This window comes from Peromyscus eremicus, chromosome 15 (assembly GCF_949786415.1).
Source record: "Peromyscus eremicus chromosome 15, PerEre_H2_v1, whole genome shotgun sequence".
Taxonomy (NCBI): Eukaryota; Metazoa; Chordata; class Mammalia; order Rodentia; family Cricetidae; genus Peromyscus; species Peromyscus eremicus.
This window is the reverse complement of record NC_081431.1, coordinates 33,185,293-33,204,169: the sequence shown is the minus strand read 5'-3', so window position 1 is coordinate 33,204,169 and position 18,877 is coordinate 33,185,293.

Here is an 18,877-nt window from a genome sequence, read left to right as displayed (position 1 = left end):
CCCATGATTGCCTTGAGCCTACTAAGAGACCTTCTGGGAATGAGAAAATAAATATCTCTTTGAAAAGATTGTCTCTGTTGGTCAGGAGATTATTGTAATAAACGTCTGTCACTGAAAACAGCACTTGATTACTATTTTCTAGACATTGTTTGGCATTGTCAAAAGAAAGAGCAAGGAATGGGGCTATGCATCTGGAAAGGGTGGTGTCCACCAACTAGTAGGAGCTGAAGTGTCCTCTCCAGGGTTACAGTGATCAATGTTTACATGTTGCCTAGATCCCCCTCTCATTTCTTGAGAGCTCAGAAGAAAGATCACCCTGTGGAAGCCAGGACTTGAAGACACTGTTTAAACTATACAGTGCATTCTGGACTTCTGTTCTTACTCTTCTCTCCTGGCCTCCAAACACACCCAACAGAAAACTCCCTTCAAAGAGCTGTCCTGAGGCTATGATATCACTGAAAAACTTCATCAAGGATGTAAAGAAAACCAATAGAGCTTTGTTTCTTCTACAGGGTGGGAGAGATAGTTGACTCCAAAGTTTCTTTTTATTATACAGGATATTAGTGAACTTGATGTGTCAGGATGAGGACTTTTACAGTCTGAGAACTGGTTTGTAAGTTCTCTCTTCCAAAACTTTTATGTAAATTTTTGATAATTTTTTAAATTGTAGTATTTTCTAGCTGTTTTCAATAGAAGACACAATACATCACAACATCTCTAGATGATCCTATGTCTTCGTAAGGATCACGTTGTGCTACAATACAGCCCTTATCTCTTGAACCTCTAGGAAGTTAGAAGTCTATTAATCCTTGTACAAAATGAACTCAGTTATATTTGGATTTTTTTGTCTGATAATTTTATATATTCTCTTAAGCATCTATCTATAACTATTCCCACTCTATTTCAATCTTTTATGAAAAGAAGCTGAATAAAAATGCTACATAAAAGAATTTGCTTATGAGATAACCATGGTGTTACTATTGGAAAGCCTACTGTGGGCCACACATTGGGCTGCATGTGTTACATGAATTACTCAGGGTGATCTTTGTCTTGGTGACTCAGGAGATGTGTGTGTGTGTGTGTGTGTGTGTGTGTGTGTGTGTGTGTGTGTGTGTGTATTTAGTTCTGGTTATTTACTATGCTTTGTAAAGTTGTTGTTATCTAATAAGTAACAGCTGAAAAAGTAATTGTTTATAACTATGGGTTAATATTTAAGAAAATGCATGTTTTGTTTTTGAAGTTTGGGATTTAAGTCTGTATAATTTTATGGACGTGCAGTGCACAGGCCTACTCTAAGCACCACTGTTGTGTTCGTTATTGTTTTGTTGTCTTGAGTGCCATGGTCTTTGCTCTGGAACCTCACTCCCTTGGAGCACACCTGGCCTGCTCCTTTTGTGCTGGCCTCTGATAGGCACTCTGGGATAGTGCTGCCTTGTGCCAGCCTCAATCCCCGGCCTGACTCCATGTATGGTCTGTCTGTGTCTCAGTTCCCTTATCAATTCCTTCAAAGGAATAATTAACCCTGTACTCTACACAGGGAAGAGCTTCATGGAATGACTGTGAAATAGAAGTCAGGAATTCTAAATTTGATTCAGTCACTAAGCAAGTGACCTTGGACAAATGACATTATGTTTCTGCGTTCTGCCTCCCTATATCATCCTGTAACTGAAAGTCATTCGATTATAGGATGATATAGGGCGGGCAGTCTGTTTTTTTTTTTAAATAAAGGTAAAAAAATTGCTTTATTTTTAAGATATGTCTTAACTACACACTGTATTAAGCCAGTTTTGTAATGTCAATCATAATGTGTTCTTAAACTTATGAGGTGGTTTCCTGGTTTTAAGCCATAATTTTGTATTCAGTTCATTCCTGGCTCTCAGAAGAGTATAAATATCAATGTTAACAATATAGATAATAATACTGTTGGTATTTACATGGATAGAATAAAAGACCTTAGAATCTACTGGTGGTTAGAGTGTTGTTTTTCTTTGTGTTTCTTTTCAACATGTCTTGATTAACTAATTCCTCATAAGCACGGAGGATGGGACAAGCTTTCTGACTTCCTATCTGCCTCTGTCCAAGGGACTGTTGAGCTGGAAGTCAGTGACCCTGTTCATGGTTCAAGGGAACCGGCTATGCAGAGTCCTTTCAAGGACATGTGGACCTTCTTTCACATGGGGCTTTTCATCTCGTATCTAGCCCTGGATGATCTGAGAATTAGGTCCCTTCTGCCTGGTAGTAATTATTTGCTGTTTTAAAAGGAGGTCACAAGTATGAGTGGCTTTTGTGACATGGTATGACCACAGGAATCTTGGTGCCACCTTGGTGTTATTAAGTGCTCCCTATCCTCAGCTTCTTTGGTCTCCCTTTCCCCCTTTCTCTTGCCTTTTCTTCTCTCCCCTCTCTTCCCTTCTCTTTATTTTCCTTTCCTCTCTTCCCCTCCCCTCCCCTTTGTCACTCTCTTTTCCCTTCCCTTCTCTTTATTTCCCTTCCCCTTTCCTTCTCTCTCATCCTTTCTCTTCCCCTCCCCTCCTCTCATCTTCCCTCTCCACCCTTTCTTCCCTCAACTTGCCTTTTCTATGCTCTACCTTTCTTGATCTTTACACTCTTTCTCTGTCCACTGCTCTGGCACTGGTGTTGTGTGGAGCTATACCGCCTCCTCCTCTCTCTGTGACAAAGGCCACTGTTAAGAACTTAACAAGCAATGATCCAGCCTATGCATGTGTTATATTTCTTTGTTAGATTGAATTTAGTTCCCAGTATTTAAACACTGAGAAATTTCTCAATGCATTGAACAATAAAACAACAGAATGGTCTTGATTTTCGGCATTCTAGTAACCATCTCCAGTTGGAGAACAGTTTTCCCAAGTTCACCATCCACACTTTGTTCAAAGGTACTCACACCAACTCACTAGCTTCCTAGCTTTGAAGCATTTATATGGCTATATCTACTCTGTGTACTTGCCAGTGCCATTGCTTATATACTAAGAATAGCTAAAGTCATTTTTTTTTAACCCAGATACCTTCCATCCTAATGTCACATGTATGGTTATTATTTTTATTATCAGTAAAACAAAAACAAACCCTCACAGTATTGAGTACTCAATCTATTCTAGGCATTGTATTAGCCATCTTCTGAGACTTGTTTAATTCTGTCCTTCCAATAACTCTTTCAGGTAGGCATTACTGTGATTCCTCTTTTAAATACTTGAGACCCTCAGGTAAACTTGCCCGAAGTCCCACAAACTGAAGACCAAAGACTGCTGACACCAAAGAGCATGTTCTTAACCACTGTACCTCTGGCCTTCATGAGCATCTCTAGTGGATGTAATGAGCACTTCTACACAGCATGTTCACTGTAGAAAAGTATGCCTTCCTAGCTAAGCCCATCCTCCTGGTCCATGGTGTTGACTGAAGGCATCATAATCATTCCTGAATCTACCTCTTCCCTCCTTCGCCCTTTCTTCATTGACTATGGCTTCACTTATTCTCCCTCTTAGTCCTGTTTTATACTATTGTAGTAAGTTCTCACAAGGCCTACTTGTGAGTTCTAGTTTGATACACATTAGTTCATTGAATGAGTAAAATGTATAAACAAAACAAGGTAGAGGATAGAGAACGCGCAGTGTTGAGAATACAGTTTTAAAGACTTATTTACTAGCTAAGTGATTTTGGCAATTTTGTTCTAACCACTCAGAATCATATTTTCCTCCTCTATCAAATGAAGGTATTAATATATGCCTTAGTTAGGGTTTCATTGCTGTGAAGAGATGCCATAACCACAGCAATTCTTACAAAGGAAAACATTTAACTGGGGCTGGCTGACAGGTTCAGAGATTTAGTCCATTATCATCATGGCAGGACATGGTAGCACACAGGCAGACATGGTGCTAGAGTGGTAGCAGAGAGTCCTTCATCTGGATAGGCAGATGTAAGCACCTTCACTTACTTACCTGACCAAGGTCGCCTGATATGGCCACAAATAATAAAACCAGGTTTGGACTGGAGTGGCCACAGCAAGACTGAGGCTGTGACCATTTTACTGAGAGAAATCAGACTTTTTATACCTTTATCAGAAACAAATTACAATGGCATTTGACAGTATCAATACAGCTGTAATTGCCAGGATACAATGATGTTTGCAAGCCATACAAGGTACATGAGATAATGTCTTAAGAACCAATTGTTCTGTCAACTTTCCATACATCTTTGAATACTAAGGAAACATTCAGAGAAACACAAAGCAATGTGAACATTTTACTACTCAAGGGAGTGTGTTGGTCTCTCAGGAACTGGAAGGCATGTTGTGCCCCAGAAGCCACGGACTCTAACCTGAAAAACCTATGACACATGTATCTCAAGGCAGCTAGATCAGGCCAACTCCATGGTCCCCTGCAGGCAGTCAGCAGGAAGAGAGAAACACTGGGTCTGTCTTGGGCATTTAAAACCTCAAAGCCCATCCTCAGTGATGTACTTCCTCCTACAAGGCCACACCAACTCCAACAAGGTCACCTCCTAATAATGCCATTCCCTGGTGACCAAGTATTCAAATCTATGAGCCTATGGGGGTCATTCCTATTCAAACCACCACACATCTTATTTCTGTACTGTTGTGAACATAAGAGAAATTCCTGTATAATGCCTGAAAAAAGTTGGTTTCAATAAATAATATATAAAAATCATCTGTTCTATAAGGCAGTAAAGGTCAAATGGATAGCACAACTCTGGTCTTTGAGAACAGAGAAGTCACTGAAGCATGAATGTTTAGATAAGAGAAGAAGGAAAGAACCTAACGGGAAGGTTCTCGTGTGTGAGGCTCAGAGGTGGGACTTCTCATGGCATGTTCTAGACACAAGGAGTGTGTCCACTATGGTTGTTCCACTTATTCACTCATTCCCTTTTCACTCAGTACCATATTCTTATTTTCTAAAATGAAATTTTGTGTGTGGTCATGATTGGAAATAAGGATTAATTGGGGTGGCTCACCTACAATTCAGTGTTTTTTTTCCATTATCATCATGGTGGGAAGCATGCAGGCAGACATGGTGCTGGAGAAGTAGCTGAGAGTCCTATATCTTGCAGGCAACAGAAAGTCAGCTAAGACACTGGGTGGTATCCTGAGCATAGGAAACCTCAAAACCCATCCTCACAGTGACACACTTCCTCCAGCAAGGCCACACTTATTCCAACCAAACCACACCTCCTAATAGTGCTACTCATTCAAATTACTACAACTGAAGGAATGACCATATCCTATAGTACAACACTGAAAGTTTTCCAGTAGAGTGTTTACTGCAACTGGGGAAAAATTTAAGTTCTTGCCAATATTATGTTTTTCATTTTGACTTAAAATTCCTATGAATATTTTACTTTCTGTCAATTGAAAAGCACTGAGCTATTTTTGCTAGACAAGAAAAAGAAATGGCATGGCAGCCAAGTTCATAATATTTGGCAAAAGATGTTCAGGTCTTACTAAGTTCAGACTGCACGTTTAATACAGACCAGGCTGTGTGGTTTTCAGTAGATTATGTCTTGAATGCTACATAATCCCACAGGATTTCAAACATTCCCATGTACAAATTGCTCAATTCAATATGTCCTGTTAAAAAACTCAGTTCGAGGAAACACTTTGAAAAATTTTGTTCTCATAGTGTCCCCATTACATACTAAGGATGTGGTTGCAGTCTCTCTCAACAAAATTCCTAATAACCCAACATGGTAGTTATTAAAGCCAGTCATTTATTCTATGGTACCAAAGCACGGAAGGATGCCATGAAGTATAAATGTAACCTAGGGAAAAGCTACATGGAGGCTTGCTAATGATTAGTCTTCCACAAGACTCCTAAAAAGCTGGTCCAATGGCGCATCCAGACTTTAGGAAATGGGATGTAGGGTCTTCTAGGTTTGACCAAGTCAGGATGGTAGTTGGGGACAGTAGGTGCAGCACATGAAATAGAGATGGACAAAGTTGCCTGAAGAAGAATCTGAAAATTCAGAATAGTGAAATATTATTCTGAGCCAAGAGAGAAGGATGGTGAAAATTAGGGGACATGGGAAGCAAAAGAGGCCATTTATACCAGAGTCTGGCTGAAGTCTCTTGCCAGCCCCAAATTAAGAACTCCATACGGTTTGCTGTGAAGGTTATCAACACGGAGACAACATCCCTTTTCATGGAGATATTTCTTTCTTTTTTTCATTTTTCTTTGTTAAGAAATTTTCTACTCACCTTACATACCACCCACAGATCCCATCTCCTCCCTCCTCGCACCCCCAGCCCTCCCTCCCAAGCCATCCCACATCCCCACATCCCCAAATCAAGGTCTCCCACAGGGAGTCAGCAGAGCCTGGCACACTAAGCCTAGGCAGGTCCAAGCCCTTTCCCACTGCACCAAGGCACGGGGCTCTTAAAAGCTTGCCCAAGCACCAGAGATGGATTCTGATCTCCCTGTTTGGGTGCCCCCAAACAGTTCACGTATCTGGAGGGCCTAGTCCAGTCCAATGGGGGCTCCACAGCCACTAATCTATAGTTCATGGGCTTCCACCAGTGTGGCCGGTCATCTCTGCCTGTCTTCCCATCATGATCTCGACGTCCCCGCCCCCCGCGCCCCGCCTGCAGAGTTCATTAATATTTTAACACTTATTTCAAATAAGAGTGTTGAAATATTAATGAACTCTGCTTAAGGCCTAAGCCTGACTACTTACTATGCCTTTTGACTTTTCTCAGCTATAAACCTATGGCATTCAGGGAACTCCACAAGAATCCTCGTTTATCGCAAAAGAGTTTTTTAAAAAGTACCCCCCTCCTCCGTGTATGGTTACTGCTGAGACACTGGGGTCTGACTGTCCTTCCCCTGAGCACCTTTCTTCTGATCACTGTGTGAATCTATGTAAATTGCTTCCCGATAATGAACCCCAGCTCTGTTTCACGTTGGCTTGTCCTGAAATCTTTTCTGTGAGAAAGTCAAGGGTTCCTGCTTTACTGTTGGAAGCCTGCGAGAAGAACTCAGCAGGCTGCTGCAGGCAGAAGTGTGGAGCTGTGTGTCCAGCCTACACTCCACCCCGCAGCTGACAATTTCACAGCCCTTGCAAATGTGAAGCCCTGCCGCTGGGGCGTGGGTGAACACAGGCCTACATCCAAGTCTGGTTAACAGGATGGATTGATTTTATTCATCTTGAGGCCTGTCTACAGGAGGAGGTCAGAGTGATATTAGGACCCTAAATTGGAATGGCAAGTGGGTTTCTTTTAGGGAGTCTTACCAAGCCTGAGAAAATGCTTTTTATTTTATATACATTCTCTTTATTGTTGGTAGAGAGAAGATCGTTCACTTTTCTTCCTCATTCATGCTGTCTTGATCTTCTTAGGTTTTTGAGGCTTGAGCTTAGGATAATAATGAGAATAACAAAATTAAAAAGTAGTTAATATAGATTATAAAAATGTGAGCAAGCAATGTCCCCCAAATTAGTGGTCTACTTTATTTAAAACGAGCTAGTTATTAGTAAGGAAATATACTACCTTCATAATTTTAAGATATAGTAACATACCCTGCCTTTGTAACTGGTTTTAAGATACAAATTTCTATAATCTATGACCATTCAAGGCAATTAGAGCTTTTAAACTTGTGAAAACCTTATTCATTATTTTAAATCAATCAGTAGTTAGATAACATAAATTAATTCTCCTATTGTACTATCATTCAGTGAAATTTTATTTCTTTAAGGAAATGGAATTTAGCTATTGGTCTCCTTTTATTCTCAAGATCAAATACGTCTGTGCTATTACATCTATTACCCGTCCTACTCTTAGCGTGCATACAACATTATTCCAGCTGGGTATGGTAACACAAACCTTTAATCCTAGTACTCGGGGAGGCAGAGGCACGTGGATCTCTGTGCGTCTAAGGCAGCCTAGTCTACCAAAAGAGTTCCAGGACAGCCAGGGCTGTTACTCAGAGAACCCTGTCTTGAAAACCATCCCCCTTCAAAAAGCCAATCCTCCCAAAAGATCCCAAAAATTATTCCGTCAAATAAACAGTATTGATAAAATACTAAGTTAGTTTTACTCTGTCATCATTACCATTTTCACGTCCTTAAAGCATGTTCAAACTATTTTAAACTCTTCAACATTTATGCTAACACACTTCTTTTCAATGAGTAATTAATTCTCTTATTTAATGTACAGTTAAACTTCATTTCAGTAGTGGTCGAATACACTGATTATTATTATTATCATTTAGAAAGCAGGTATTTGAAAATTCAAAAATAATTTCATCTATGAATTTTCATCTTCGGGTATGGAATAGATAAGATATCCAGAGTTAGAAACAGTAGATTTCCTAATGCATCCCTTATATAACTAATGGTATTTTATTTATCCACAGACACTTATTTAATTTTTACTTTGTGTTCTGACATGCCAACTGTGCTTTATACTAGAAATATAAAGATGTTATGATAGTTTGTTTTCACTAAGCATTGAATACACTGTCTGTGGTGGTTTGAATAGGAATGGCCCCCATAGACTCATGTGTTTGAATAGTTGGTCCATAGGGATTGGCACTATTAGGAGGTGTGGTCTTTTTGGAATAGGTGTGGCCTTGTTGGAGGAAGTGTGTCATTACTGGGTTGGCTTTGAGGTCATAGATGCTCAAGCTAGGCCTAGTATGACATTTGCTTCTGCTGCCTGCTGATCAAGATGCAGAGCTCTCAGTTCCTTCTCCAGCACCATGTCTGCCTGTACACTGCCATGTTTCCCACCATGATGATAATGGACTAAACCATTGAAACTGTAATTCAGCCCCAGTTAAAAATTTTCCTTTATAAAGGTTTCTGTGGTCAGGCTGAAGAGATGGCTCAGTGGTTAAGAACATTTTTTGCTCTTCCAGAGGATGCAGGTTCAATTCCTAGCACCCACACGGCAGTTCACAACTGTCTGTTACTCCAGTTCCAAGGGATCTGACACCCTCACACAGACACACAGGCAGGTGAGACACCAATGTACATAAAATAAAAATAAATCTTTAAATAAATAAAGTAAATAGAAAAAAATATTCCATGGTCATGGTGTCTCTTCACAGAACTGGAAGCCCTAACTAAGATAGTGCATAACATGAGGTCAAGTAGATAGAAGCTAGGATGATTGATGAAAAGCTGAGTGCTGACAAATGGAAAGAGAGAAGTGGACCTGAAACATACAAGAAATGAAAAGCTTATGGCACTTGGTGATTGATATCTGCATGTAGTAAAAAGAAAAAAGAAGGAATTTATTTGTTCATTCAAAATATTATTTTTAGAGGCACAGAGAAATAGGAGCAAGCTTGCCTTTAAACCCAGCACTTAGGAGGCAGAAGCAGGTGAATTTCTACGAGTCCAAGACCACCCTGGTCTATGTAGGGAGTTCCAGGCCAGCTGGAGCTACACAGTGAGATCCCATTTAAAAAAATAAAAACCATACACACACACAAATATACATCTTGAAAGAAGAACATCGGAATGTTAAGAGAAGAAAGATGAAGTTATCTACTTTAAATTAGGAAGAAGAAAGAGGATGATATTGAAGTGAAGACTTCAGGATGAGAAGAAACCAGCTCTGTGAAACATTGCCAGTGAGGTGGGAGTGGAGAGAAGGGACAGAAGTTCAACACTCCACCTAATACACTGTAGTCAACTTTGGAAGTGAAGACTTGTCATTGTTAGTACTTCTTCATTATTTTCAACTATGCTTATGCATGATTATTAACTGCTGCCTTGCTTCAACTCTCCAATTTCTCTTCCATCTAATATAACATGCAGTGATGATTGGAGTTAGCTTTATAGTTTACAGCATAAATTACAGGATATCAAAGAGTGTCTATAACTCAGCTACGAGGAACAAACACCTTCTGAAGATGGGGTAAGATTCGTGTTTCTTATCTCAAGGGAGAACTAACATGGTTTTGGTTACTTAGGAGACACCTGCATCGGTGAGTAGAAGCATCATTTTACTACTGTGGTGAATTGAAAGTTATATCTAATTAAAGATCTGTGTATTGATGCCAGGGTGACAAATGCAGAAATGTGGTGGTTTTGTGCTAGTAGAAGCTGGCTAAAATGGAAACACTACTCTTAAAGTTATTTCTCTCTGATAGTTATAGGGAGAACTCTGTAGGTGGGTTTTTTCTTCAGGACCACTGGCTCTGCAAATAACCACACAGAGACTTAATATTAATTATAAATGATCAGTCAAAAGCTTAGGCTTGTTACTAACTAGCTTTTACCTCTTAAATTAACTCATATTTTATCTGTATTCTACCCTCTGCCACGTGGTGATACCTCTTCTCAGTACAGCATGATCATCTCCTGCTTCCCCTGCATCTGACTGTTGAACCCTGAGACTTCATCCTTCTTCTTCACAGTGTCCTCCTGGTCTGGTTCTCCAGCCTAATCTCTTCCTACCCATCTATTAGGCAGTCATTTCTTTTATTAAACCAATCAGGAGGTGCCTTGGCCAAGACACATCTTCACAGTGTACAGAAGGATTATTATACAGCAGAACTCTGCATGAGATTGGAAGTATAAAGCAAAGGGCATCCATGTTGTCAGTGTAAAGGTCAATGCCAAGCAAGCTCATTGCTGTTGGCTCATCTTGTTGTGGTGAAGCAACATCTAAACCCAGCTAACTCATCTGGACTCACCTAGCTCACCTGAACCTAGCTGGCTTCATAGCTTCCCTATCTCAATTATCAGCTTCTCCAAGCCATGTCCAGGTGTGTGTATCTTTTCAGTAAAGGAACCTAATTCATTCTGCAAGTCTAAAATGTCTTTAAAGTTGGAAGTTCAATATGGGTTCCAACTTGTCTATGTGGGATCCCGAGTTCAAGAAAAAGTAAGAACACTGAAACTTAAGCAGAGAAGTTTTAATATATATGAAGATATGAATCTTCTAAGACTGAAACCAGTATTATAAATGGAAGATTCTAGAAACTATAATAAAAAATTTGAAACTACACATTGAAAAGACATACTGCATACTGATCCTGAATGGCCAATATGAAGATACGCTAATAAAATTCTCACACAGGGCCTTTAAATAATTCCCAAAACAATGAAATGTCTGGAGGGTGAGTATTCTCATCAATAACAGCTCATCATTAAATAGTAAAATGTTCCTTGTGGAAACCCAGATCCTGCCATGGTGATTATTTTTTCCTTACCAGTAGCATGGAATAGCTCCCTGAGGGCCCGTAATTTTGTCATTTTCCAAAGGTAGTTAGTTCTTAAGCATATATTTGTAAGACAAGCTTCATAAACCACAATTATCTACCCACAAAGAGAGCACTTACATCATTGCTAATTACCTGCTACAACCTCTTTATACATAGGGTACAGTATCTTATGTAAGATGTAAGAAAGTTGTAGCATGCATTCTGAGTTGCACATAGGCCGTAAGCTTACAATTGGAAGACATTTGTGAGTGGAAACAAGCCAGCTAGCCTTAGACTAGATCAAAAGCAGAATTTCCTCTTACTTTGGCAGACCTCCACACTAGTCTAGTGTCAATTGAAAACATAACTCATGTAAAATTTAACAGGAATTTTTCTGGAAGAGAAATGAAATCCCTGGGAGCCTGGAGAAAAAAAAAAAAAAAACTATTCCAAACCAAGCTAAGTCTAGACATGCAGACAATTGTGTCTAGATCCACATGTTACAAGAAGTTCTGGTCTGAACTGACTGTTGTCACCATAGACTTAAGTCAGGAATCTCTCCCAAGTTACAATAAGCCATGCTCTTCAGGGGAGTACTGCCAGAAATTCTCAAGTGAGTAAGTACAATGTGTACCATGACTACCTCAATAACATTCTTTCTTCTCAGCAGCCCATATGAGCATGAGGAAGGGAACAAGGGACAATGATGGAAGTAAAATAAAGAATAAAGCAAGTACAAAGAAGAAAAGAAATCAACAAAAAGTTGATGCAAGTGACTTTAATGAGTACAGATTCACATTGGAGCTTTTTAAAATTTAAGGTGTGGATTGTGGATGGCTCCCCAAAGACCCATGTGTTAAATGCTTATTCCCCACAGTGATGCTATTTTTTTTTGGAACTTTTAGGAGACATGGGGCATCATGGGAGAGTCTAAAGTCATGATGGTGTGTCTAGTTGAAGGGCATCTTAGGGTTTCTATTGCTGTGATGAAACACCATGACCAAAAAATCACGTTGGGGAGGAAAGGGTTTTGGCCTATGCTTCCATATCACTGTTCACCATCTATGGAAGTCAGGACAGGAACTCAAACAGGGCAGGAATCTGGAGGCAGGAGCTGATGCAGAAGCCATGGAGGGGTGCTACTTACTAGCTTGCTCCTCATTACTTGCTCACCCTGCTTTCTTATAGAACCAGGGACCACCAAACCAGGGATGGCCCTATGCACAATGGGCTGGGCACTCCCTATCTATCACTAATTAAGAAAATGCCTTACGGGCTTGCGTACAGCCTGCTTTTATGGAGGTATTTTCTTAATTGAGGTTTCCTTCTCTCAAATGACTCTAGCCTGTGTCAAGTTGACATAAAACTATCTAGCACAGGGGAGAATGGTGGGATCACAGCACTCACTTTGTTTGTTTGTTTTTCCTTCACTTTTCTGCCCCAAAGTGAATGTTTTTGCTTTGTCATGCATTCTTGCCAGCTCCAAAGCAGCAGGACCAACTGAACAAGGGCTGAGACCTCTGAACAGTGAATCAAAGCAACCTTTCTTTTCTATTGATTTAAATTGGCCATTTGTTAACAATGACCAGCCCAACAGTTCAAGGTAACTTATTCAAGCAGGTATTTGTTCAATTTCTTTTAAGATGTGACTAGTCCTTCTAGCTGATCTGGAGAATCTGAGAGATTAGAAAGGTGGCAGAAGGCCAGATGTGGCAGATGTGGCAGTATATGTTTATAATCCTAATACTCAAGAAACAGAGGCAGGAGGATGCAAAGTTCAGTCTGGAATACACAAGAAGATTTAGGTTTTTTTTTTGTTTTTTGTTTTTTGTTTTTTTTTTCAGGTAGCACAATATAGTTGGTAAAAAGGTCCCATGATTTAGTGTGTGTTCAAGTTGGAATTTACCTATACTTTCACTTAGCAACTGAATCCTTTGCTTAATCACTTAATTGTGGGTTTCTTACTAACTGCCAGTCTGTGACATAGTGCAAATAAGAAGAGAGAAGCTTCTAACAGGGTCACTGTGAGGACTCAATGAAACTTTGAGAACAAGTCATAGTTTGTGACATTTTCAGCATTTAATATTTATATTTACTGCTTGTAGAAACCACAGTCTCTACCCTGAAAGAATTTATTTCATACACACCAAAGACATAGGTACTTGTAAAAGAAGTACAGAAAGTTAAAATTTATGGATTTACAAAAAAGGTGATAAAATGAAAAACTCTAAGAGGTACCCCATGCTTCTCATAGTAAAAACCATAGGAAATAAAATGACAGGGATCAAAATGCATACCAGTGTAGAAGAATTTCCTCAGCATAAAGAAAGATGTCAAGAAAAGATAAGACAAATAAATAAAATAAAAGGTCTGCTATATCCAGAACAAAGCTAACCAAATGGCAATAATCTATCCTTAACTGTCACTAACAACATAGAAAGTGTACAGATTCAATTCTCAAATCAACAGAGAAAGGCTGAGTGGATAATAAACCATGCCAAACCAATTCACCACAACACAGCCTTGTGTAACATCTTCAAGAGATTGGTGTTGGCTTTTAGGACACACATATGCTATAAAGATATGTAAAATATATGCTGGGCACTAAAGATATGTGAAATACATGCTGGGCATTGTGGCCTATGCTTTTTAATCCCACGATTCACTTGGGAGGCAGAAGTAGGTGAATATCTGTGAGTTCAAGGCCAGCCTGATCTAGTTAGTGTGTTTCAGGCCAGCCAGGGCCATATAGTGAGACCCTGTCTCAATATACACACACATAGACACACATGGACACACACACACACACACACACACACACACACACACACACACTCATTCATTATAGTGGTAACCAAAAGAGAGGAGTAGATATAATTATATAGAAAAAGTAGACATTAAGTAAAAAACTGAAAAAAAGTTATTATACAATGAAGCTATAGTTATATTTAATAGTTTTGTATTTTAAGTTTATATAAAGGATTTAAGTGATTTGTACATGATCATCATGTTATTAAGAGTATTCCTAACTTAATTACTTACATTGTGATTTAAATATTTCAGACATCAACATATAAAGAGACAAGAATTATACGTAAGATAGGAGCATCTAATAAATAATATAAGCAAATATTAATGTGTTCAGATGGAGAGTTAGACAATAATGCAATAGTAGTACAGACTTTAGCACCTCCCTTTCAGTAATGAATTGATCATCTAGACACAAAATTGAACAGAAACATTGAACCTGAGCTATACTTTAAAACAAAGGGACTAAACCAGTATACACAAGCCATTTTATCTCCAATAGGAGAATACAAGATAGATTGTATTTTAGATATTGGGCCACAAAACAAGGATTTCCCAATTTAAGAAGATAGAAATCAAAGAATGCCTAATCCTAATGATAATGGTATCAAATCTGAAGTGATCTAGCAGGAAGAAAAATGGAAAATAGACAAGTGTGTGCAAATTAAAAGAACATGTTCACGAAAATCCAAATGGGTCAAAGAAGAAATCAGAAGGGAAATTTTAAAAATCTTGAGGCAAATGAAGATAGAAACATAATATAGCAAAGCTTATAGAATGTACCAAAGGCAATTCAATCAATAAAAGGAAAACTTGTAGCTATAAATGCCTATTTTTAAAGAAATGATTTTAATTGAACAATAGACCCACAAAGAATAGAGAAGAATAAGGAAATGACAAGGATCAGAATGAAAATAACTGAAGTACAGACAATACTTCAGTTGTCTGAAGGGCAATAGAAAGGCAATAGAAAGAAACCCGATCCCAGAAAAGGCCCTTTTAGCTGTAGATGTGGATTGGGGAGGAGCCCCTCTAGAGATGTCAGTCTGCAAGTGGAAGCTGGGAATGTGCTGGCCATTGTAAATCTGTATCAAGTCCAGAGATGAAATTGTGACTTCTTGAGCAACCATAGTGTCCCAATCCTATACACACACCTATGTGAAAGAGACTTTTTCGGACAGATCTTCATGCACTGTTCCCATTCTAGCCCATCAGTTACCTGTTTTACACCAAGAGTAGTCTTATTTCTTTTGTGCCATTTTAGGGTAGAGAGGGTGGGCATGGTGGACTTAATTCTTTCTTGTGTTGTGGTATAGTTTTCTTTTTCTTTTTCTCTTCTCTTCTCTTCCCTCTTCTTTTCTTCTTCTCTTCCTCCTCTTCAATTCATCGTCTGTAGCTAGAGTTTTCCTGCCTGGCCCACAGTCAGGACAAATCTGTCACTTGCCAGTCCCACAGCCGCTCAGACCCAACCAAGTAAACACAGAGACCTATATTGTTTAAACTGTTTGGCCTAATGGCTCAGGCTTCTATCTATCTAGCTCTTACATTTTAAATTAATCCATTTCTATAAATCTATAACTTGCCACGTAGCTTGTGGCTTACCGGCATCTTCACATGCTGCTTGTCATGGCGGAGGCAGGCAGTGTCTCTCTCACTCAGCCTTCCACTTCCCAGAATTCTCCTCTCTCCTTGTCCCGCCTATACTTCCTGCCTGGCCACTGGCCAGTGTTTTATTTATATAGAACGATATCCACAGTAATCATCATCATCATCATCATCATCATCATCATCATTGCCATTGCACCAGAGTATGAAATAGCATCCTGGATCTCCAGCTTTGAGCTGGGCAGGTGATTGCAGTCACACCATGACAACACTAGGAATCTGAACTGACTTTTGTTATAGCCACATTACTCTATTTTTTAGTAGTTTAGTGGATACATTATAGACTCTTCCATTTTGTGTAGAATTAGCTCCTCCCCTTCAAATGTTGTAATTAACATCACTTAAAATAAAACTCTGATAAAATATTGAAATCTCAAAGAAAGAAAAAAGTTCGATAAGACTGAGTTGGTGTTTTGAAAATTTTTTTAAAAAGTTGTCAACACTTTAGTTAAACTAATGAAGATTCAGACAAACAAGATGAGCAGTGAAAGAGATGCCATTACCAATGAAACCACAGAAATACAATGGATGATAAACACTTATCGTGAACAATTATACCTACCGCAAGTTGGGTAACATGGTAGAAACAAATACTTAATTCCAAGAACTGATTTATCAAGGCTGAATCATGAAGAAATAGAAAGTGTGAATATACAAATCATGAGTAAGGGGATTGAATCAGTAATAAAATAATCTCATCAGAGAGATGCTCAGGGCTAGATAACTTTACAGATGAATTATATTAAACATTTAAAGAAATATCCTCAGATGCTTCTCAACTTTTCAAAAAAAAAAAAAAAACGATGGGGAAGGAATACTTCAAAAATTATTTGTATATAAGGTCAGCATTATCCCATACCAGAGCCAAAGACACTATAAGGAAAGACAATTACATGTGTGAACAAACAAATGAAAAAAAATTATAACCAAACAAAGTAGTGAATGAGTTTAGCAGTACATTAAAAGAAACATTTGTTAAGATCAAGAGGCATTTACCCTACAGATGCAAGGATGGTTCAGAACACACACACACACACACACACACACACACACACACACACACACACTATCACATTGACAGAGAAGGACAAAAAATACATGAACATCTCAACAGACACAAAATAAAAATGATAATATTAAACATCCCTTTATGATTATAAGAGAGGAAAAAAGGAAGGAAGGAAGGAAGGAAGGAAGGAAGAAAGGAAGGAAAAAAACCTTCAGCTAGGGGCTGGAGAGATGTCTCAGCAGTCAAGAGCACTGTCTGTTCTTCCAGAAGGCCTGGGTTTAATTCCTAGCACCCATGTGGTGGCTTGCAATTGTCTATAACTCCATCTCTAGGGATCTGATGCCATCTTCTGAACTTTGAGGGCACCAGGCTCACATGTGGTGCATAGACATACACATAAGCTAAACACTCATACACATAAAGTTATAATAACAATGTTTTAAACCTTCTACAGCTAAAGAGTATGCAAGGAATACATGTACCTCAACACAATGATATCCATGTATTACAAGCCTGCAGCTTCTTAGCTTGATGCACATGGACAACTGGCCACTGATCTCCAAACACTGTTAACCTGGTGTGGCATGAGAAAGACTAGCTAGCAGTTGCTCTAAAAATCCCTTTCTCCTTCTTTATGATCAGAGTGTGATTTTGTTATGGAAAGCAATCTTGCAGAGGTAAGAAGGTACCTTTCCTGGCATCACTTGCAGAAGTTATGGTCATATGGCCAAGCTAAATTCATGGAGCTAGGAGTCAAAATTTAGAGTGTGGTGCCTAGAAAAGATCTGTAAAGTAGGGCTAACTTTCAAGAGTGTTTGTACTCTGATGCTCCTGTTCTCATTTTTGCCCCCCTCACTGACTAGCAAAGTACTAGAGGAAGCTAACACAGCCAATTTGAGACCTCACCTCGAGATGGCCGTAGGAGAGAAGAGTTAGAAAAGAACACTTGTAGTAACAGCAGCAGAAACAAGACAGGATGTGTGGGAATGCAGGATGTTGTCCATCATGGATCGAGCTTAGACAATGCATGATCTTAGGGGAAAACAATTATTTCATTTAACTGATTGCTTTGGTGATTTCCATTTCCACATCACACACAATCTCTAAGTTGTATTTGTGGCTTTCTGGTCTAGCTGCGGCCTGTCTTTCCAGACACATCTCCCACTATGTCTGCCCACCTTTTGCCCTCGACTGGTAAAGACCTACATCCCAAGCAGAATGGATGACTTTCAGCTCCCCCATCTTTTTGCTCTGATCATTCTGCCTGAAATGTTTTATTCTCTTCAAGTGTCTACTTTTCCTTACAGTCTTGTTGTTTATTCTGGGAAGGCTGTCTTTTTATCCCAATACCCATAATACATGTCTGATATTGATTGTAATTACTAAATCATCTGTCTGCTTCTTCCCTTAGGTCTTAGATATTGTGTCTAAAGTTTTACCTCTAATGTTTAGCAAGAACTTTGGCATTGTAGAGCATTAGGAAATGGGTGGTGACTAGAAAATGACTGAGTAAATGAACAGGAAAAAAAAATCCACGTCAAAGTGAATATGGAGGACTTGTCTTCATGTGTTCTCTCTGACTGTGCTAATTTCCCTGTACAAAGAGGTCAGAGCTCCAAGAAGCAAGTGTTGGCCTTGTGACCTCTCCTGTTCCATAGATGTCAGTGAAGATGGCAAATTTCCATTTTCATCTCTGACTTACCTTTGCCAAAATGCACACTTCACCTTTCCTCCGCTTGCTTTCCTTACCAGGAAAGCCATATGTTGTGGCTTAGAGGTAAAGCTAACTGTAGATGGCTGTTTCTTCAGAGAAAACACTGTCTTTAAGCAAGTTCTGAGGTGTTAGTCTGGCCCGTTTGGGGTTGAGCAATGGATGGGAGGAGTGTGCTGTCAGCCAAATGCTTCCCCAGTGACCAACTCAGTGCATGCTTGACTCTCTTCCTCCCAGTCTTCTCGTTACTCACACTTTCATGTCCCCCTTTTAATCTTTTCTGAAGAAATAACCATTTATTTGCATAAGTTGTCTTATTGTGGGGTCTGTCTTGAGAAATATTAAAATCTGCTTGGAAATAATAAGTGTTGAATCATGCCTTGCCTAGCACCATATCACACCATGTGTACTACTCACTCATTATTCACTTAGCAGCTGTCTGGATTGTCAGATCAACAGTGGCAGTACTGCAGGCTAGGTTTAAGGAACCTTTACGCTGTAGCA